Here is a 20,458-nt window from a genome sequence, read left to right on the forward strand (position 1 = left end):
AGCTCTGGGCATGGAAAGCACTTAAAAAAGATGCACAAGAGCTGCAAAGTACACAAACTGGTGCCATTCACCAGTTAGGGGAGGAACCTACAGCCAGCCAGGGCACCAAAACTACTGAAGCGGCCGCAAAGCAGGAAACAATTTCAATCACCAACAAACAAAAAGGTACAGAATACGCAGTCAGTCAGTATTGCTTAAAGGGGAATGTGCAGATAACCACATTCCTGAATCATTCCTGAATCAGGCAGCACGGTAGCATTGTGGATAGCACAATTGCTTCACAGCTCCAGGGTCCCAGGTTCGATTCCCAGCTTGGGTCATTGTCTGTGTGGAGTCTGCACATTCTCCCCGTGTCTGCGTGGGTTTCCTCCGGGTACTCCGGTTTCCTCCCACAGTCCAAAGATGTGCAGGGTAGGTGGATTGGCCATGCTAAATTGCCCTTAGTGTCCAAAATTTCCCTTAGTGTTGGGTGGGGCTACTGTGTTATGGGGATAGGATGGAGGTGTGGACCTTGGTAGGGTGCTCTTTCCAAGAGCCGGTGCAGACTCGATGGGCCGAATTGCCTCCTTCTGCACTGTAATCTCTATGATTTCTATGATGCTGGTTTAAGGAGGCTGAGTGTTTTTATTGTCACAAAATAACACATCTGATAAAGCAGTGCAGAGCTAAGTCAAGATCGCAGAGTACTCAACCAATCAAAATGTCACAAGTGTACAATGTGGAAGAGTTGAGTACCAATGATTCTGGCATTCACTCTCTGTTTAATCCAAAAACAGGCAGGATAGACACTAATACTGTAATACTCTGGTTAAATGGGAAGCCTCTTAAATGAAATTGGATAGTGAGCCATCATCCATTGTGATGGACAAGCATACATTTCAGCACCTAAGGGAGGGAGTCCTACCATTGGAGACTTATATGGGAGTAGGAATGAAAATAAAAGGCACCACAATGGTACCTCTAAGATATGGATAACAATCTACCCAGATCCCAGGGATAACAGTGATGGGTGTAGGACTAAGCCTACTCGGCCATGAATGGCTTAAAGAAATCAAGTTGAATTGAGCTGAGATATTATAAGTGTGGGAAGGGGGAATGCCAGAACTGATAAGAAAATATGAGAGCATCTTCTGTGATGAATTAGGCAAAACCATGTGGATCCAGAGGCGACTCCCCGATTCGTTAGGGCAAGACCGGTATCATATGCCTTATGAGTGATACTTATGAGGGGATACTGCGTTAAACAGATTGGAAGTACAAGGCATTATCCAGCCAGTTCAGTTTTTGGAATGGGCAGCACCTTTAGTTCCCATATTGAAACCGGACAAGACCATTTGCATTTGCGGTGATTATAAGCTAATTGTTAATCAGGCTGCCAAACTGGATAAATATCCAATCCTGAAAACTAAAGACAAAATTGGCACGAGGTCAATCTTCCACAAAGTTGGATATGAGTCAAACATACCAGCAGCTTGAATTAGATGGCGATTCCCAGGAGTATGTCATGATAACACACATACAAAAGCCTATTCCAGTACATGTGCCTGTCTTTTGTGTATCTTCAGCATGTGCAATATTCCAAAGGACAATGGAGAGTCTGCTACAGGGGCTAATGCAGGTTGTAGTATACCTTGATGATGTTATTACAATTGGATCAACAGAGGCTGAGCATCGAGCAAACGTAAAAGAGATGTTAAAGAGATGTCAGGAGGTTGGAGTTTGCCTCAAGAACAAAGAACAAAGAAAGTTACAGCACAGGAACAGGCCCTTCGGCCCTCCAAGCCTGCACCAACCATGATGCCCGACTGAACCAAAACCCCCTACCCTTCCGGGTACCTGGGGCGGGATTCTGCACAAATCGTCGGGGCGGGAAAAAATGGCGCAAACCCTGGCGGGAACCACTCCGGCGTCGAGCCGCCCCAAAGGTGTGGAATCCTCTGCACCTTCGGGGGCTAGGATGGCGGCGGAGTGGTTTGCGCCACGCCGGCCGGCGGGAAAGGGCTTGGTGCCATGCCAACCGGCGCCGATTGGCCTCCGCCGGCCGGTGCGAGTTGGCGCAAGCGCGGGAGCCCGGAGGCCGCCCACGGAGCTGGGTCCCGCCGGTAGGGACCAACCTTGATTTACGCCAGTGGGACCCTCGTTAAATGGGCGGGACTTCGGCCCATCGTGGCCTGGAGAATTCGGGTGGCTCCGGGGCCCATTGCATCGTGCCGGTCCCCGCCATTCTCCGAGGCGTGCGGCGCGATTCACGCCGGGCCGATTTTTTGGGGGGGCCGGAGAATCCGGAGGACGGCGGGGACGGGATTCACGCCGACACCTGGCAATTAAATCCCGCCCCATATCCCTCCATTCCCATCCTATTCATGTATTTGTCAAGACATCCCTTAAAAGTCACTAACGTATCTGCTTCCACTACCTCCCTCGGCAGTGGGTTCCAGGCTCCCACCACCCTCTGCGTACATCTCCTTTAAACCTTGCCCTTCACACCTTAAACCTATGCCCCCTAGTAATTGACTCTTCCACCCTGGAAAAACTCTGACTATCCACTCTGTCCATGCCCCTCGTAATCTTGTGGACTTCCATCAGGTCGACCCTCAACCTCTGCCTTTCCAGTGATAACAAACCAAGTTTCTCCAACCTCTCCTCATAACTAATGCCCTTCAGATCAGGCAAATCTTTTCATTACCCTCTCCAAAGCCTCCACACCCTTCTGGTAATGTGGCGACCAGAATTGTACATTATATTCCAAGTACGGCCTAACTAAGGTTCTATAAACCTGCAACATGACTTGCCAACTTTTAAACTCAATTCCCCGGCCGATGAAAGCAAGCATGCCATATGCTTTCTTGACTACCTTCTCCACTTGCGTTGCCACTTTCAGTGACCTGTGGACCTGTACACCCAGATACCTCTGCCCATCAATATTCTTCAGAGTTCTGCCATTTACAGTATATTCCCATCTGTATTAGACCTTCCAAAATGGATTATCTCTCATTTGTCCGGGTTAAACTACATCCGCCATCTTTCTGCCCAAGTCTCCAACCGATCTATATCCTCCTGTATCCTCTAACAATCCTCATCATTAACCGCAATTCCACCAACCTTTGTGTCATCTGCAAACCAGTTACATTTTCCTCCAAATCATTTATCTATAGTACAAACAGCAAACATCCCAGCACTGATCCCTGTGGAACGCCACTAGTCACAGCCCTCCATTCAGAAACGCACCAAGTAAGTTCTGTATCCATGTTGCCAGCTCACCTCTGATCCCGTGAGATTTCACCTTCTGTACTAGTCTGCCATGAGGGACCTTGTCAAAGGCCTTACTGAAGTCCATGTAGACAACATCCACTGCCCTACCCTCATCAATCATCTTTGTCACTTCCTCAGAAAACTAGATCAAGTTAGTGAGACACTACGAGGCGAGCAAGGGGGGGGGGGGGGGGGGGGGGGGGGAAGGGATCGATACTGGGAGATGTTTTTTCGAGCGGAAATGTAGGGGGAGATTTTGGGAGGGGTTCGATGTTAATAATGGATAGGGGCGGATCAGGCTCATGGGACAGGGCCCGGTGGTATGATGATGGTGGATAAGCGTGGGGGGGGGGGGCGGTGAGAGACCCACAGTTAGGATAGTCACATGGAACGTGAGGGGGTTAGAAGGTCTGGTCAAGAGGTCAAGGGTGCTTGCGCATCTTAAAAGTTTGAAAGCCAATGTAGCAATGCTGCAGGAGACTCACTTGAGGGTGAAGGACCAAGTGAGACTTAAAAAGGGCTGGGTTAGTCAGGTGTTTCACTCTGGATTTGACGGAAGGTCTCGAGGGGTAGCGGTAATAGTCAGCAAAAGAGTACATTTCCAGATGGAGAATGTGGTGGCAGATCAGGGGGTAGATATGTGATTGTGACAGGGTGCTGGAGGGGAGGTGAGTGGCGCTGTTAATTATAGAATTTACAGTGCAGAAGGAGGCCATTCGGCCCATCGAGTCTGCACCGGCTCTTGGAAAGAGCACCCTACCCAAGCCCACTCCACCCTATCTCCATAACCCAGTAACCCCATTCAACCAACACTAAGGGCAATTTTGGACACTAAGGGCAATTTAGCATGGCCAATCCACCTAACCTGCACATCTTTGGACTGTGGGAGGAAAACGGAGCACCCGGAGGAAACCCACACAGACACGGGGAGAACATGCAGACTCCACACAGACAGTGACCCAGCCAGGAATCGAACCTGGGACCCTGGAGCTGTAAAGCAATTGTGCTAACCACTATGCTATTGTGCTGCGGTAAGTGTATACGGTCCCAATTGGGATGATGTGGGATTCGCAAAGAAGGTGTTTGCGGCCATCCCCGGCTTGGACACACACAAACTGATAGTGGGGGGGTGGACTGGAACTTGGTGCAGGAGCCAAGGTTGGACAGGTCACGGCCGCGCTTGCTAGTCCCATCAGGGGGGGCGAATGCGCTGGCTGGGCAAATGATGGAAATGGGAGGGGTGAACCCTTGGAGATTTCTGCACCCGAGGGAACGAGAGCACTCGTTTTTCTCGGTTGTCCATGCGGTAAACTCGCGGATTGACCTTTTTCATGGTAGGGAAGGCTTTGCTGGCTTGGGTTAATGGGTCAGAATACTCGGCAATTGCAGTATCAGATCATGCTCCGCATTGGGTGGATATGGTACTGGAGAAGGGGGTAGCACAGAGGCCGGGGTGGAAATTAGATGTGGGACTTTTGGGGGACCAAGGGTTGTGGGACAAAATTGAAAAGGTAATTGAGGAATATGTAGGTTTCAACTGTACGGGTGAGGTGTCGAAGGCAGTTGTCTGGGAGGCTCTAAAGGAGGTGGTGAGGGGTGAGGTCATCTTGTTTAAGGCCAGGGTGGACAAAGAGGAGAGGTTGGAGCGGCAGAGAGTAATAGATGAGATGTTGGAGGTAGATAGGAGTTATGCAGAAGATGGGGACCCAGCGAAGTTGGAAAAGAGGAAAGAACTACAGGCGAGCTTTGACCGACTATCAACCAGGAAGGCAGTGCGCCAACTGAGACGAGCAAGGGGTGCAGTTTACGAGCACGGAGCATGGAGCAGGTCAGCTCTGGAGGGAGGCAGCGGTAAGGGAAATTTTTCAGGTGAGGGACAGGGCAGGGAAGTTGGTGGTGGCTCCGGATCTGATTAACAGCGTCTTTGAGGAATTTTATGAGAGGTTGTGCAGGTCAGAGTCACCTGGGGAGACCTGGAGATGCAGGAATTTCTAGATGGGTTGGAGTACCCAAGGTTAGTGGATGGGGACAGGGCTACATTAGAAGAAGCGATAGTGGAGCAGGAGATAAAGGATGCGATTGGGAGGATACAGTCGGGGAAGGTGGCAGGGCCGGATGGGTTTCCAGTGGAATATTATAAAAAATTCAAGGATAAGCTGGCACCCCTGATGGTGGGGATATTTGAAGAGGCGATCGGGATGGGGGTGTTGCCACAAACTTTGGGGCAGGCATCGATTTCCCTGTTGCTAAAAAAGATAACGACCCGACGGAGTGTGGGTCGTATAGGCCCACATCACTTCTGAATGTGGACGCAAAAGTATTGGCGAAGGTACTGGCGGGTAGTCTGGAGGAGTGCCTCCTGAAGGTGATAGGTGAAGATCAGACGGGGTTCGTGAGAGGGAGGCAGCTCTTTTCAAACATTAGAAGGGTATTGAATGTCGTTATGGCACCGGCAGAGGGGAAGGAAACAGAGGTGGTTGTGGCATTGGATGCTGAGAAGGCGTTTGACCGGGTAGAATGGGGGTACTTGATGGCAGTTCTGGAGCGGTTTGGGATTGGACCAAGATTTGTGGACTGGGTAAAGCTACTATATAAGGAGCCGAGGGCAAGTGTCCGCACAAATAACATCAGCTCGAGATACTTTTCTCTCCACTGTGGGACTAGGCAGGGATGTCCTACGTCCCCCCTGCTGTTTGCACTCGCGATTGAGCCGTTGGCCATCGCATTAAGAAGTTCGGGGGTATGGAAAGGTATAGTGCAGGGAGGGGGAATAGAGCATAGGGTGTCCTTATATGCCGATGACTTGCTGTTATACGTGTCGGAACCGAGTGTGTCGATAGGGGGAATATTGGAGCTGCTTCGAGTATTTGAGTCTTTCTCGGGATACAAACTAAATCTAGACAACAGTGAGTATTTTGTGGTGTCTCGGCCGGGGGTGGGCGCATGCGCGGGAGCGTCAGCAGCCGCTGACAGTTTCCCGTGCATGCGCAGTGGAGGGAGCCTCTTCCGCCTCCGCCATGGTGGAGACCGTGGCGGAGGCGGAAGGGAAAGAGTGCCCCCATGGCACAGGCCCGCCCGCAGATTGGTGGGCCTCGATCGCGGGCCAGGTCACAGTGGGGGCACCCCCCGGGGCCAGATCGCCCGCACCACCCACCCCCCCCCCTCCCCCCCCAGGACCCCGGAGCCCGCCCACACCGCCTTGTCCCGCCGTTCAAAAGGTGGTCGGGACAGGCAATTTATCGGCAGGACTTCGGCCCATTCGGGCCGGAGTATCCAGCGGGGGGGCCCGCCAACCGGCGCGGCCCGATTCCCGCCCCCGCCGAATATCCGGTACCGGAGACTTCGGCAACCGGCGGGGGCGGGATTCACGGCAGCCCCCGGCGATTCTCCAACCCGGCGGGGGGTCGGAGAATGACGCCCCAGGAATCACCCACAGACACCATCAACACACACAGCCCCCCTCCCCCCAACCCTCCCACCCACCCCCCCAAACTAATGTTCGATGTTATCCAGTTCTTGAAAGTGCATAATGAATAATGCCCTTGAATTGTAGAACCCCTCCATCCTTCCCCTCAGTTCAAACTTAACCTTCTCAAGAGTCAAGAATTCCAACAAGTCCCCCCGCCATGCCAGGGCACAGGGTGGAGAGGTTGCTCACCAACCCAACAGGATCCTCCTTCGGGCAATCAACGAGGCGAAGGCTACAACATCTGCCTCCGCACCCATTTCCAACCCTGGCTGGTCCAACACCCCGAATATGGCCACCCGGAGGCCCCGGGTCCAGTTTCAGGTGCACCACTTTATAAATTACCCTAAAAACCTCCTTCCAGTAATCCTCTAGCTTTGGCCAGGACCAAAACATGTGAACGTGATTAGCGAGACGCACCCCGCAACGTTCACACATCTTCTACTTCTTCAAAGAATCGGCTCATCCTCGCCCTCGTGAGGTATGCTCTGTATACCACCTTCAGCTGTATCAGCCCCAACCTCGCGCACGAGGTAGAGGCATTCACTCTCCGGAGCACCTCACACCAGAACCCCTCCTCCATATCCTCTCCCAACTCTTCCTCCCACTTCACTTTGATCCCTTCCAGTGATGCCTTCTCCTCTTCTAAAATATCTCTGTAAACCGCCGACACTACCCCCTTCTCCAGTCCCCCTGTGGTCAGCACCTCCTCCAGCAATGTGGAGGCCGGCTCCACCGGGAAACTCTGTATCTCCTTTCTTGTAAATCTTGAACCTGCATGTATCTAAACATTTCCCCCTGCTCCAGCCCATACTTCACTTCCAGCTCCTTCAATCCTGCAAACCGACCCCTAAGAAACAAATCTTTTAGTGTCTTAATCCCCTTCTCCTCCCATTTCCTAAAATTTCCATCTCACTTCGCTGGCTCAAATCTGTGGTTCGCCCGAATCGGCAATTCCCTTGACCCTGCCCCCAACCCGAAGTGTTGGCGAAACTGTATCCAGACTCACAATGAAGCTATTATTACCGGACTCCCTGAATATTTCCCTGGTTTGGTGAGAGGATGGGATCATTGTTATTGATATGGGGATTTACATATTTGTTACTGATTATTGTTTATTGTTGGTGGGTGTAAATTTGGGAGAAAATGTGAAAAAGGAGGAGAATAAAAATATTAAAGAAAAAAAATGAGTGAAACACACTTCCCCTTCACAAAACCATGTTGCCTCTCACTGATACGTCCAGCTTTTTCCAAGTGGGAGTAAATCCTGTCTCGAAGAATCCTCTCCAATAATTTCCCTACCACTGATGTAAGGCTCACCGGCCTGTAATTACCTGGATTCCCTTGCTACCCTTCTTAAACAAAGTAACAACATTGGCTATTCTCCAATCCTCTGGGACCTCCCCTGTAGCCAGTGAGGATACAAAGATTTCTCTAATGGCCCCAGCAATTTCCTCCCTTGCTTCTCCCAGTATTCTGGGGTATATCCCATCAGGCCCTGGAGACTTTTTCTACCTTAAATGTTTTTCAACACCCCCAATACCTTGGGCGAAATTCTCCGGTATCGGCGAGATGTCTGCTGACTGGTGCCCAAAACGGCGCAAATCAGTCGGGCATCGCGCCGCCCCATAGGTGCGGAATGCTCCGCATCTTGGGGGGCCGAGCCCCAACCTTAAGGGGCTAGGCCCGCGCCGGACGAATTTCCGCCCCGCCAGCTGGCGGAAAAGACCTTTGGTGCCCCGCCAGCTGGCGCGGAAATGACATCTTCGGGCGGCGCATGCGCGGGAGCGTTAGCAGCCACTGACGGCATTCCCGCGCATGTGCAGTGGAGGGAGTCTCTTCCGCCTCCGCCATGGTGGAGACCGTGGCGAAGGCAGAAGGAAAAGAGTGCCCCCACGGCACAGGCCAGCCCGCGGATCGGTGGGCCCCGATCGCGGCCAGGCCACCGTGGGGGCACCCCCTGGGGCCAGATCGCCCCGCCCAGGACCCCGGAGCCCGCCCGCGCCGCCTTGTCCCGCCGGTAAGGTAGGTGGTTATTTCCCCGGTAAGGGGGGTCGGAGAATCTCGCCCCTCCTCCTTTTTGATTTCAACATGATCCAAAATATCTACACAGATATTCCCCAGACTCATCATCCACCAAGTCCTCTTTGGTGAATATTGATGCAAAGTACTCATTTAATACCGCGCCCATTTACTCTGGCTCCACACATAGATTCCCTCCCTTGTACTTGAGCACGCCAACCCTCTCCCTGGCTACCCTCTTGCTCTTTATATATATGTATAAAAAGCCTTGGGATTTTCCTTAATCCTGCTGGCCAATGACTTTTCGTGACCACTTTTAGCCCTCCTGACTCCCTGCTTAAGTTTCTTTCTCCTTTGCTTGTATTCCACATTTGCTTTGTGTGTTCCCAGCCTCCTAGCCTTGAGAAATGCTCCCTATTTCTTTTTGACTAGGCTCACAATATCTCTCGTTATCCAAGGTTCCCATACTTATCCTTCGTCCTTACAGGAATGTGCCAGTCCTGAATCCCTATCAACTTACATTTGAAAGTCTCCGACATGCCAGATGTTGATTTGCCCACAAACATCTGTCCCAATCTACGTTCTTCAGTTCCTGTCTAATATTGTTGTAATTAGCCTTCCCCCAATTTAGCACCTTCACCTGAGGACTTCACTTATTTTTATCCATCAGTGCCTTAAAGCTTACTGAATTGTGATCAATGTTCCCGATCTGCTCCCCTACTGAAATGTCAACCACCAGGCTGGGCTCATTCCCCAATATCAGGTCCAGTACGGCCCCTTCCTTAGTTGGACTATCTGCATGCTATCCATATTGCCTCGCTGTATGAGCACTCCGAGGTGTTCTCCCGCAGTACAGCTGTGATATTCTCCTTAGTCAGAAAGAGAAGTGCACCTTTAAGTCACTGAGGTAACCTACCTGGGGCACCGTGTAGATACACAAGGATTACACACCTTGGAAGAAAAAGTCTAGACGATGAAGGATGCACCTAACTCCAGATACACAATTGAACTCAAATCGTTTTTCAGGGTGGTAAACTATGATGGACAGTTTTCTACCAAACTTATCAATGGTATTGGCCCCCTTTATATTCTGCTAAAGAAACGCTATCATTGTTCTTGGAAGGCTCCCCAGGAAGAAGCTTTCAACAGAGTAATGCAATTACATAATTCCTCAAACCTGTTAGTGCACTTCGACCCATATAAAGAACTGATATTGACCTGTGACCCCTCTCCATGTTGTCCCATGAGATGGACGACGGTTCTGAAAGTCTGACAGGATATGTGTCAAGAACCCTCTCAGAGGCCGAATAAAGCTACTCAACAATTGAGTAGGAAGGACTATCAATCGTCTTTGGTGTCAGGAAATTCCACCAGTACATATATGGAAGGCACTTTACCATTGTTTCTGACCACAAACCACTCTTGGGCCTCTTCAAAGAGGACAGGACCCCACCAATTGCCTCGACAAGAATTCAACGATGGGCATTAACTCTGTCCTTTCAAGCACTGACCTGGAACACACATAGCGAATGAGGATGCTCTTAGCAAGAAAATATCACATGTACTCCAACACCACAAGAAATCATCATGGCATTAAATTGTTTGGACACATTGTCAGTCTCGGTGAAGCAGATCAGGAATTGGACCAATCGAGATCCACTTCTGTCTAAAGTGAGACAAAATACTTACAGGATGGGAAAATGAGCCAGTTTGCAAATAAATGAAACCATCCTTTACCCGCAAGAATGGATTGAATTGTCAGGGTGGCATCACACTCTGGAAAGCAAGAGTAGTCTCCTGTACCAGGCAGAGAGCTGTTCCTAACTGTTCCTACACAGCGCTCATCCTGCCATCTCTAAGATGAAGGTGCTTACCAGGACTTATGTGTGGTGGCCTGTTATTGAAGCTGAAATTGAGAAGCTAGTCAAGCACTGTCAACAGTGACAGCTGCAACAAAGGTTGCCTGCGACAGCCCCAGTGCACCCCTGGGAATGGCTTGGCCAGCCATGGGTACAAATCCATATTGATTGTGTTGGTCCATTCCTGGGCACAATGTTTTTGCTGGTGATTGATGCACACTCTGAATGGTTGGACATTTTTGAGTGAATCCTATGGGGTTGTAGGGTGTTTCTGTTTTTTGTACCGTGGTGTAATTCTGTTGTGTGAGATGCTTCCGCAGGATCAATGTTAACAGGAACTGAAATAATGGGTACCTCTTCTGGCACAGGCAATTCATCACGATTTGCTTCTATGGAGACATCAGTTATGTCGATAACGGGTTGAGCAGATCCTTCAGTGCTTATGGATTTGAAAACATTTCTTGATGGCAACACTGACAGCTGGAGCATCTCTCTACCCTCAAGTGGTCTATGTGTTTACAATGATCAGTCCCTCCATGTCCACTTGGTATGAAAGGTCTTAGGGACAATAATTCCTGGATCCAACTTGATCCACTATCAAGATTCTCACGCATACGGCTTCATATATCATAAATGATTGTGCTATACTATGTGAATCATGATTTGCCTTCTGATTACTTTGGCTGGCTTCTACCTTCACTGGCAAATTTGGAAGCACGAGGCTCAGGCTCGTTCTGAGACGACGTCTCATTAGCAATTCTGCTGGCGGAGCTCTCATTGCTGCATGTGGAAGGGTACAATAGGTAAGGAGGAATCATGAGATTTTGGTCTACAAGGTTCCTCCTGACAATTTATTTAGGCCAGACTTGAAAGATTGGACGGCTCTTTCAGTTAGTCTGTTTGATGTTGGGTGGTAAGGTGCAGTTCTAATGTCTTTAATACCGTTGGGGGTGGTGAAGATGTTCAATTCAGTGCTTGTGAATACGGTTCCATCATCTGATACCATGACTTCAGGTAATCCATGAATTGAAAAGCATTGATGTAACCATTCAATGGTAGCATGCAATACCCTAAAGGACATGAGTGAACCCTATGGGTTTTTACAACATTCAATGATAATCCCATGTTCACCATTACTGAGACTGGCTTTTATAGATTCCAGATTTATTAATTAAATTTAAATTTCACCAGCGGGGATCCTTGTTCACAGAGCACATGTCTGGGGCTGGGATTCTCCGTTGCGAGTCCGCCCCGCTACCGCTGTTAGTGGGGAATGTGGCGCTCAACCAAAACTGCAGCGGAACCGGAGAATCCTGCTACCGCGAACGGACGGAGAATCCCACCCTGGGTGTCTGGGTTACTAGTTCAGTGGCATTGCTACTATGCCACTACTTCCCCAGCTAATATTGTGCAGATATCATGCATAGAATCCTGTTTCTCATGAGGTCTTCTCAATCTTTAAATGTCAGAATGGCTGGGAAAGAAAAATTCTTTGAGTTGGCATTCCAATTAAATGAAAGACCGCTTCCAGAAAATGGACATTGGCCCTAAAAGCCACCGAACGTAAGTCAATAAACGTCATTTAAAACGAGGAGTCAAGATTGTATAGACTATAATAAACCTTAACATATTAACATTAATGTTAGATGGAAATGAAACAAAATGGAAGAGGGAAGGTAAATAATTTTGGTACATGGGGTCAACATTACACATCTCCCACTTTTACCTTAGTTTATTGCCATGATTCGGTTTCTCGTTTTCGGCTCATACACTGAAGTTGAAACATAGGTTAAATGAAGTCACAGAGTTTTGCAATTCATACATCATTTGTGCTCATCTTACTTTTGAATGCAGCTCCGAGCATTCAGGCATTAAGAAATGACAGAAGAGGTTTTTAAACAAAAAAAAAATCTGTGCTTGCTCTTAACACACAGCATGTACACAGCAGGCTAGCTTATACAATTAGTTTTATACTGATTTTTTAAACTCCATTTTATAATGTCAAATTTGCAATCAGCCGCTGCACGGGAGACTGTATTTTTGATAGTTTTTCAGGCACCCAATGAGGCAGTTTTAAATTCTGAATGGTTTCTACTATGATAATGTGGAACGTGCAAGGATTATAGATTGCACGATGGATTGGCCAATGGCATTTCATCACTGGGACACCGGTATGATTCCAGCACGGATGTATTCTCCCTTTGTTTGTAGTAGCTCACTATAAAATGAATATGAACTAATTCAGGCCATCATATTGCCTTCAACTCCCAAATGACACTCGAACGGTGATCCCTCATACAGAGGCAGCAGGATGACTGGTGTGGGAAGGAGAAAAATGTGACACTGATGCATTAGGAGGTGTTTCTTCGAACAGGATGAAGGAAGAGGTTTACTTAATGTATGACAATACTGTACCTAACCTTAGCTGTGTTTGCTGGTGCTGCAAGGGGGAACTTTAATTCCCCAGGTGTTTGGCCAATGGGAAGCATGGACCTGCTGACTAGGAGGTGCAATGAAAGGCCCAGACCCCCTGTCTTAATAGCTAAGCCTCATTTAGTAGGATGAAGCCTGAAATGGGTGTCCAGAGACATCTTGTCATTCTGGCCAGTGAATATTGTGCAGTTTGCAGGCTGCCTTTACCAACACACAGATAAATTGTTAGGGGCTTGGAGGTTGATCATGAAGATTTTGAAAATACAGAAGAGAGGGGAGCCTAGAGTGGCTGTTGCCTACAGGGGCACTTCTGTTGCCTGGGCCTTGTAAAATCCTTTTTGCATCTACCTGCAATGGCTTCTTCATTGTGTAAAATTATGAGGTTTAAAAGTTTAGCATAGTGAGGAATGTAGTTTCAAATTTAGGGTAAATGAGGGGGGGCATGTGACTGGTTTTGCAATCAGTCTGACAGTAGCCTCAATGGTTTGATTAAAAGAAGACTGAGATTCTTCATTGAGAAGAAGATGCAGAATATTTATGCTTGGAGATATTGGCAACTGTCTCTGAATAAGTAGACTCAAAGTCTCCCAAAGTCCCAGAAAGATGTTGAAAATACCAGGTTGTAAATAGTTGTGCTGAAAACTGTCCTCTTACTTCTGAGATATAAGAAAATTATGGTCAATGATAGCTAATTAGAAATTCTACCTGGAAGCACAGTTACTGTGTTTCCCATTGCCAGAGGGAAGAGGGCAGAGGAAGCCATTTTTGAAATCAGGTTACAAACTTCCCTACAAACCCATGATTAACTCAGACACAATGCAGAGATTTGGTGTGGTCAGCATAGAGAAGAGGCTACTTGACTTTATGATCTACCACAGATGTATATGGGAGGGAGACTGTTTCTAAACTAAGAGATGTAGCCTTCTAAGAACTTCTGGAGATTCATCATGGCATGGCTGGTGGAGAAGAATCATCAGAACAGGCTTTGCTGTTGTTGGTGAATTTAAGGAACTCTCTGAAAAGGAAGAAAACACCTGGAGACAGTCACTCAAAGCTACTACTTAGTGAAACATGGCTGTGGGAACCCATTGGAAGATGGGAGAAACAGCTGGACTGTTTGGTAAAAAGACTGTAATTCCATGGAGGGTGCAATGTATTATAATCATAATAAATTAATATCCCTCTCCACATTTTAAGGTATGAACTGCCACCAATAAAATAAGTGTTTAGTATGGCGTTTTTAGTCATTTGTTACAATAGAAGTTTTAAAATGTGAAACTGTCCCGTGTCACTCTTTCAGGTAGTAACTGGAAGTTTAAATCTCTTTTCACAAGTTATTAGCCTTTACCGTGGCCGTAACTATCTTACTTGCCAGCTTTTACTGCCTGTGGCAGACATTTTTACCAGTGCGCATTAAAATAGCTCTGGTGTCCTACGTACAACTATGGACCCCAATTTAAAGGCATTCCTGAGGCTCGCCTCTGAGCCAAATGGGCAGTTCCACTATTCAAGAAAGCAACAGCATTAAAAGTGCCATGCTAGTGAAGAGCGTGGGCTTTATCTTCAGTTCCAGCTGATTTCCTCCAGGCATGGATGATTCCCGGGTGTCTGAAATAGTCAGATGCTCGAGGTGAGCATCAAAGTCACCTCACAAACGAAGGCGGAATGAAGCAGTCCTGGTATAGCTTTCCGTTTTATACTGATGAGGACAGAGGTGGAATGTTTAAGCTTCCCTGGAGATCATTGCTACATTTAGGGTAATTTTGTTTTGCTGTTGCATTGTTTCAAGTTGAGAAATAAAGTCCCGTTCCCTCGGGTTGCCATGTTTGTTTATCTAAATTCCGACTTTTCTTTTCCTTCTCAGATTCGCCGCTTGGGGAAGTTCCTAATTATTTTGTCCAGTGATCCTGTCACTCAGGCTCATGACATGGAACTGATTTAAATTGACACTGACTCTCAAGAGAGGTTATGGAATTCCCCCCCTCCCCCTCCATACCACGCAAATAACCAGTGAGGCTGCATTATTAGAATCTGAAAACAGAAATTGAAGTGATAAATGAGCAGTGAAGTCCACAGTTTCCAGTGATTTCTCTGAAACATCTGCTTGAGACAAACTAAAGTTAATATGACAGATCTGCACCAACAGCGCACTTCAATTCATTTATAATTGTTGCTGTGGATCGATACTGAAGCTTGTCTGGATGACCAAGGTTGTTTTTAGTGCTTCCCCACATCTTCCCTTCATTGAAGACATGGACAAGGTTCTTTAGTTTGGGCTAATGAGGGAATTTGATTTTTGGCAGGCTTGACTACACGCATATAACTTGGCTCAGCCCATGTTACACTGAAATTATTGATGGCATTACAGGAAGCAATTTGGATCCATTTGGACAATGGATTGTATGAAGGTTTTGCTGTTGTACAATAGGGACCCACAGGGCAGTTCAACCAAAAGTGCCCACAGATTAATCGAATCCATTGTGTTCAGGTGGTCGTATTACCTTCAACATGGAAATACACAGGGGTCATTCAGCCTCTCAGCGCTTTCCCGCCCTTCAATTAGAACATGGCCAATTGTACCTCAACTCCATTTACTGGACACGATCTACCAGCTGCGTCTCACTGGAACCGGGGCACAACGCAGCCAGTAGATCCCGTGAGAAGCCTGCCCCGGAATTCCCGACTACAGTTCCGTCTCGTGAGATCTAACCAGATCCCGCGACACGTTGTGATCTGGGTCCTGCCCACAATGAGTGCCAGACTGGTAGTGCCAAGGTGCCAGGCTGATATTTTTCACGTGCCGGGATCGGGTCCAAGAGTGCTCTATCGATGTGAGGTGGGGTGCGGGGGGTGGAGGGGCGGTGGGGGGAGATCAATGACCCCTTTAAAAGTGAGTCTTGGGGGTTGCATCCATGCAGGAAATGATGCTGAGTGCAGTCTCAATGCGGTGTGGAGGGATGGGGGAGAGGGGGAGGAATCCCCACCGGGGCACTAAAAATAACAGAGTGCCATTAGATAGCAGAGTCGGTCCCAGCACTTCCCTGCTAATCACGTCCAGAATGGACTCAATTTTGTTTTCTTTATTTTCTTAATCTTTGCTCCATATCTCTTGTAAATTCCCCCCCCCCCCCCATCCACCCCTCTCCACCCCAACCAGAGGAATTAATTACTCTGTAACTAACATTATCAGTTGAAATACGTTGATTAGGTGTCCTTTCCACTGTCTAAGCTCAAAGGAATGCTAGATAACTTTATGCAGGCTAATCTATCAATTTAACCCTTTAAACCCTGATATGGTTCTTATAAATATGCCCCCCAAGGTGATTACCTCCTTCCAAAATTAGTCACAGTGCTCCAGATGGTGTCTGACCAAGGCCCTATAGGATAATAGCATAATTTCTTCTTCCTTCTATTCCAGCCCCTCCTGAGGTCAAATTTCATTAGCCTTTCTGATTTATTTTTGCAGCTGTGCACCAGCTTTTAGTAATTTGGTACATAAATCCCTTTTCTCCTCCACAGTTGCAGTTTCTCACCATGAACAAAATACACAACTTTATCTTTCTTGAACCTAAAATCGATGACCTCACCCTTCCACACATGAGCTCCACCTGCCTCAGCTTAACCCACTTAACCTGTCACTGACTCTTTATAAATTCCGGTTCCCTACTACACAACTTAACACTGCTCCTCACTTAGTGTCATCAATTAACCTGAGTCTATCATTCTCTCTTCCTTCATTCTTGTCATTGAAGTACAGTTCCCAGCGTTTATTGGGGCACATTGGTTATTACAACGGCATAGCTCTGGGAGCTGGAGTGAGGCACAGAATGCAATGTACATTTTGAGATGCAGGGAATGCTGCAAAAGACAATTATAGTGTCTCCATGAGGGTTAAACAATGTATCCTGTAGCATTTCTTTCAAGGTGATGGCTCTCATCTGAGGCACAATGCCAGCAAAGCTCTAACCACTCAAGTGGTGCGATAATCCGTGGAATGTAATACAAAACCTCATATGGAATGACCATTTTTTGACTTTTGGTCCAGTATGTATTTGATTTACTATATAATACACTAAGTCTGCACTGTCACTGTTCTAAATCGTAAACACACATAATTTATTGTAAGAAGTACCTTTGCAAATGATTTACGGGAAACCTGTAGCTACATATGTAGGCACACCCTAATCAACTTTCTTAGTCACATTACGATCCCAATTGATGCTATAACTGGACGGGAAGATCCCAGAATGGAACCCTGCCTCAAAAGATTGTAACTGTTTTTCATAAAACATGGAGGAACAGAGTCACAGGACCACTAATTAGTTTAAACAGCAAGAAAATAAATATTTGTTAAACATAAAAACATTGGATTATTACACAATGCTCTTTTACTCCCCCCTTAGCTTCACAAATTACACACTGATTAACACAGATGGCAAAGAATATCGTAAGCTACAATGGCCTCAGTAACACAACGTCCCTTTAAACATACCAGATGGCTGTGGTTCATTACATTCTCTACTCTGAACCTCAAGTGAATGTCAATGGATTTCTCCTCAGAATCCCCCCAGATGATTGTCACATGGGAGTTTCCAAACTCCACTCCCAAGAACACTGCACTTCTTGTTCCATGTGGGAGACCAGGAACATTTCCAGTTCCTGGACCAACATGTGTGCAGGATGTGTCTCCAGTTGCAGCTCCTGGAAGCCCGAGGTTCGGAGCTGGAATGACAGCTGAGGACACTGTGGAGCATCCGCAAGGCAGAGAGTATCGTGGACAGCACGAATAGAGAGGTGGTCACACCGCAGGCATAGACTCCACAGGCAGGAGTGGAACGGGTGTCCAGGAGGCAGAGCAAGAGAGCTCGGCAGAGAGTGAGGGAATCTCCTGTGGCCATTCCCCTGCAAAACCACTTTTGATACTGTTGAGGGGATTGATCTCTCAGTGGAAAGCAGCAACAGCCAAATCTATTGCATCACAGTTGGTTTTGCTGCAGAGGGGAGGAGTAAAAAGTGTGGGAATGCAATAGTTATAGGGGATTCAATTGTAAAAAGAATACACAGGCATTTCTGTGGCCGCAAATGAGACTCCAGGATGGTATGTTGCCTTCCTGGTGCTAGGGCCAAGGACGTCTCGGAGTGGTTACAGGACATTCTGGAGGGGTGTGGGGTTGAACAGCCAGCAGTCATGGTACACATTGGTACAAACAACATAGGTTAAAAAAGGGATGAGGACCTAAAGGCAGAATATAGGAAGTTAGGAGGAAAGTTCAGAAGTTGGACCTCAAAGGTAGTGATCTCAGGATTACTATCAGTGTACGTGCTAGTCTAAGTAGAAATAGCAGGATATAGCGGATGAATACGTGGCTGAAGAGATGGTGTGAGGGGGAGGACTTCATATTCCTGGGACAATGGGACCAGTTCTGGGGAGGTGGAACCAGTACAAGCTGGATAGGGTACACCTGGGCAGGAACAGGACTGATGTCCTTAGGGGGGTACTTGTTAGAGTGGTTGGAGAGAGATTAAACTAATATGGCAGAGGGATGGGAACCTAGATAAGGATTCAGAGCAGGGGAAATCAAGAACAAGAGAAAAAGAGAGCAATGTGAATAAGAAAAGTGATAGGCAGAGAAATCACGGACCTGTATCAGACAATTACACTGTACAAAGTAGTAGGGATGGGACAAGGAACGTTAAAATGAAATGAAAATCGCTTATTGTCACAAGTAGGCTTCAAATGAAGTTATTGTGAAAAGCCTCTAGTCGCCACATTCCGCGCCTGTTCGGGGAGGCTGGTACGGGAAAAGAACTAGCCTTAACGTTTTATACCTGAATACTCGGAGTTTTCAAAATAAAACAGATGAATTTATTGCACAGATAGATGTAAAGGATTATGATATAGTTGAGATTACGGAGACATGGCTCCAAGGTGACCAAGGATGGAAACTAAACATTGAGGCTTATTCCATTTTTGGGAAGGCCAGACAGAAAGGAAAAGGTGGTGGAGTTGCATTGGTGATTAAAGAAGATATTGATACAATATTGAGGAAAGATATTAGCACAGACAAAGTGGAATCCGAATGGGTCAAGTTAAGAAATACCAAGGGGCAAAAAACGTTCAGAGCGGCGGAATACAGACCACCAAACTGCAGTGGTAATGTTGGGAATAGCATTAGACAGAAAATCAGATGCATGTGATAAAGGAACATCTGTGATGATACTCTATTCTGTATATATATTGGGTGAGTCAAATTAGTCACAGTACAATAGAGGAGGAATTTCTGGAGTGTTTACAGGATAGTTTTCTGAACCAATACATTGACGATCCAACAAGGGAACAGGCCATCTTGGATTGGGTGTTGTGCAATGAGAAGAGATTAGTTGGCAATCTAGTTGCGAGAGAATCCTTGGGGATGAGTGACCATAATATGATAGAATTCTTTATCATGGTAGATAGTGAGGTAGTTGATTTGAGCCCAGGGTCAATAAAAGTAACTATGATGGTATGAGGCATAAGTTGGCTATGATGGACTGGGAAACATTACTGAAAGGAAGAAAAGTGGATAGGCAATGGCAGCATTCAAGGGACAAATAGGTGAACTCCAAAAGTTGTTCATTCCTATTTGGCGCAAGAGTAGAAAGGGAACTGTGGCCAAACCATGGCTTACAATCAAAATTAGAAATAGTATTAGATTCAAAGAAGAGGCAAACAAATTAGCAAGAAAAGGCAGTAGACCTGAGGATGGGGAGCAGTTTAAATTTAGCAAATGCGGACCAAGGAATTGCTTAAGAAGGGAAAAATACAATATGAAAGTAAGCTAATGGGGAACATAAAATCTAACTGTAAAAGTTTCTATAGGTATGTAAAGAGAAAAAGATTGATAAAAATGAATGTAGGCTTCTTACATTCAGAAATGGCAGAATTCATAACGGGGAACAAAGAAATGGCTGAGGAACTAAATTCGTACTTTGGTTCTGTCTTCACAAAGGAAGACATGAGTAATGTACCGGAAGTTCTGAGTAACACAAATTTTAGTGAGGAGCTGAAGGAAATTAGTATTTGTAGAGAAATGGTTTGGGGGAAATTATTGGGATTGAAGGTGGATAAGTCTCCAGGTCCTGATAATCTCAATGCCAAAGCACTTAAGGAAGTGGCCCAGAAATAGTACCCATTGCTGGTCATTTTCCAAAATTCTTTGGACTCTGGAATGGTTCTTACAGATTGGAGGGTAGCTAATATAACCCCAATAGTCAAAAAGGCAGGTAAAGAGAAAACAGGGAACTATTGACCAGTGAGCCTAACGTTGGTAGTAGAGAAGTTGCTAGAGTCCATCATCAAGGATTTAATAGAGCAACATTTGGAAAGCAATGGTATAATCAGACAAAGTCAGCATGGATTTACGAAAGGGAAATCATGCTTGACAAA

The 20,458-nt window shown here is 46.8% G+C and overlaps 1 long non-coding RNA gene across 6 annotated transcripts in view; it reads right to left on the reverse strand.

Annotated features, from left to right (window-relative positions):
• LOC140393883 (uncharacterized) overlaps window positions 1-20,458 on the reverse strand; it is a 294,363-nt gene that overhangs the window by 165,569 nt on the left and 108,336 nt on the right. Inside the window, exon 2 of one of the 6 annotated variants that reach the window (XR_011935761.1) lies at window positions 12,326-12,370. The exons of the other annotated variants lie outside the window; for them this stretch is intronic. This is a non-coding gene — a long non-coding RNA (uncharacterized lncRNA). The remainder of the gene's footprint in view (window positions 1-12,325; window positions 12,371-20,458) is intronic. 6 annotated transcript variants of the gene reach the window in all.

Source organism: Scyliorhinus torazame, chromosome 17 (genome assembly GCF_047496885.1).
Source record: "Scyliorhinus torazame isolate Kashiwa2021f chromosome 17, sScyTor2.1, whole genome shotgun sequence".
NCBI classification, from domain to species: domain Eukaryota; kingdom Metazoa; phylum Chordata; class Chondrichthyes; order Carcharhiniformes; family Scyliorhinidae; genus Scyliorhinus; species Scyliorhinus torazame.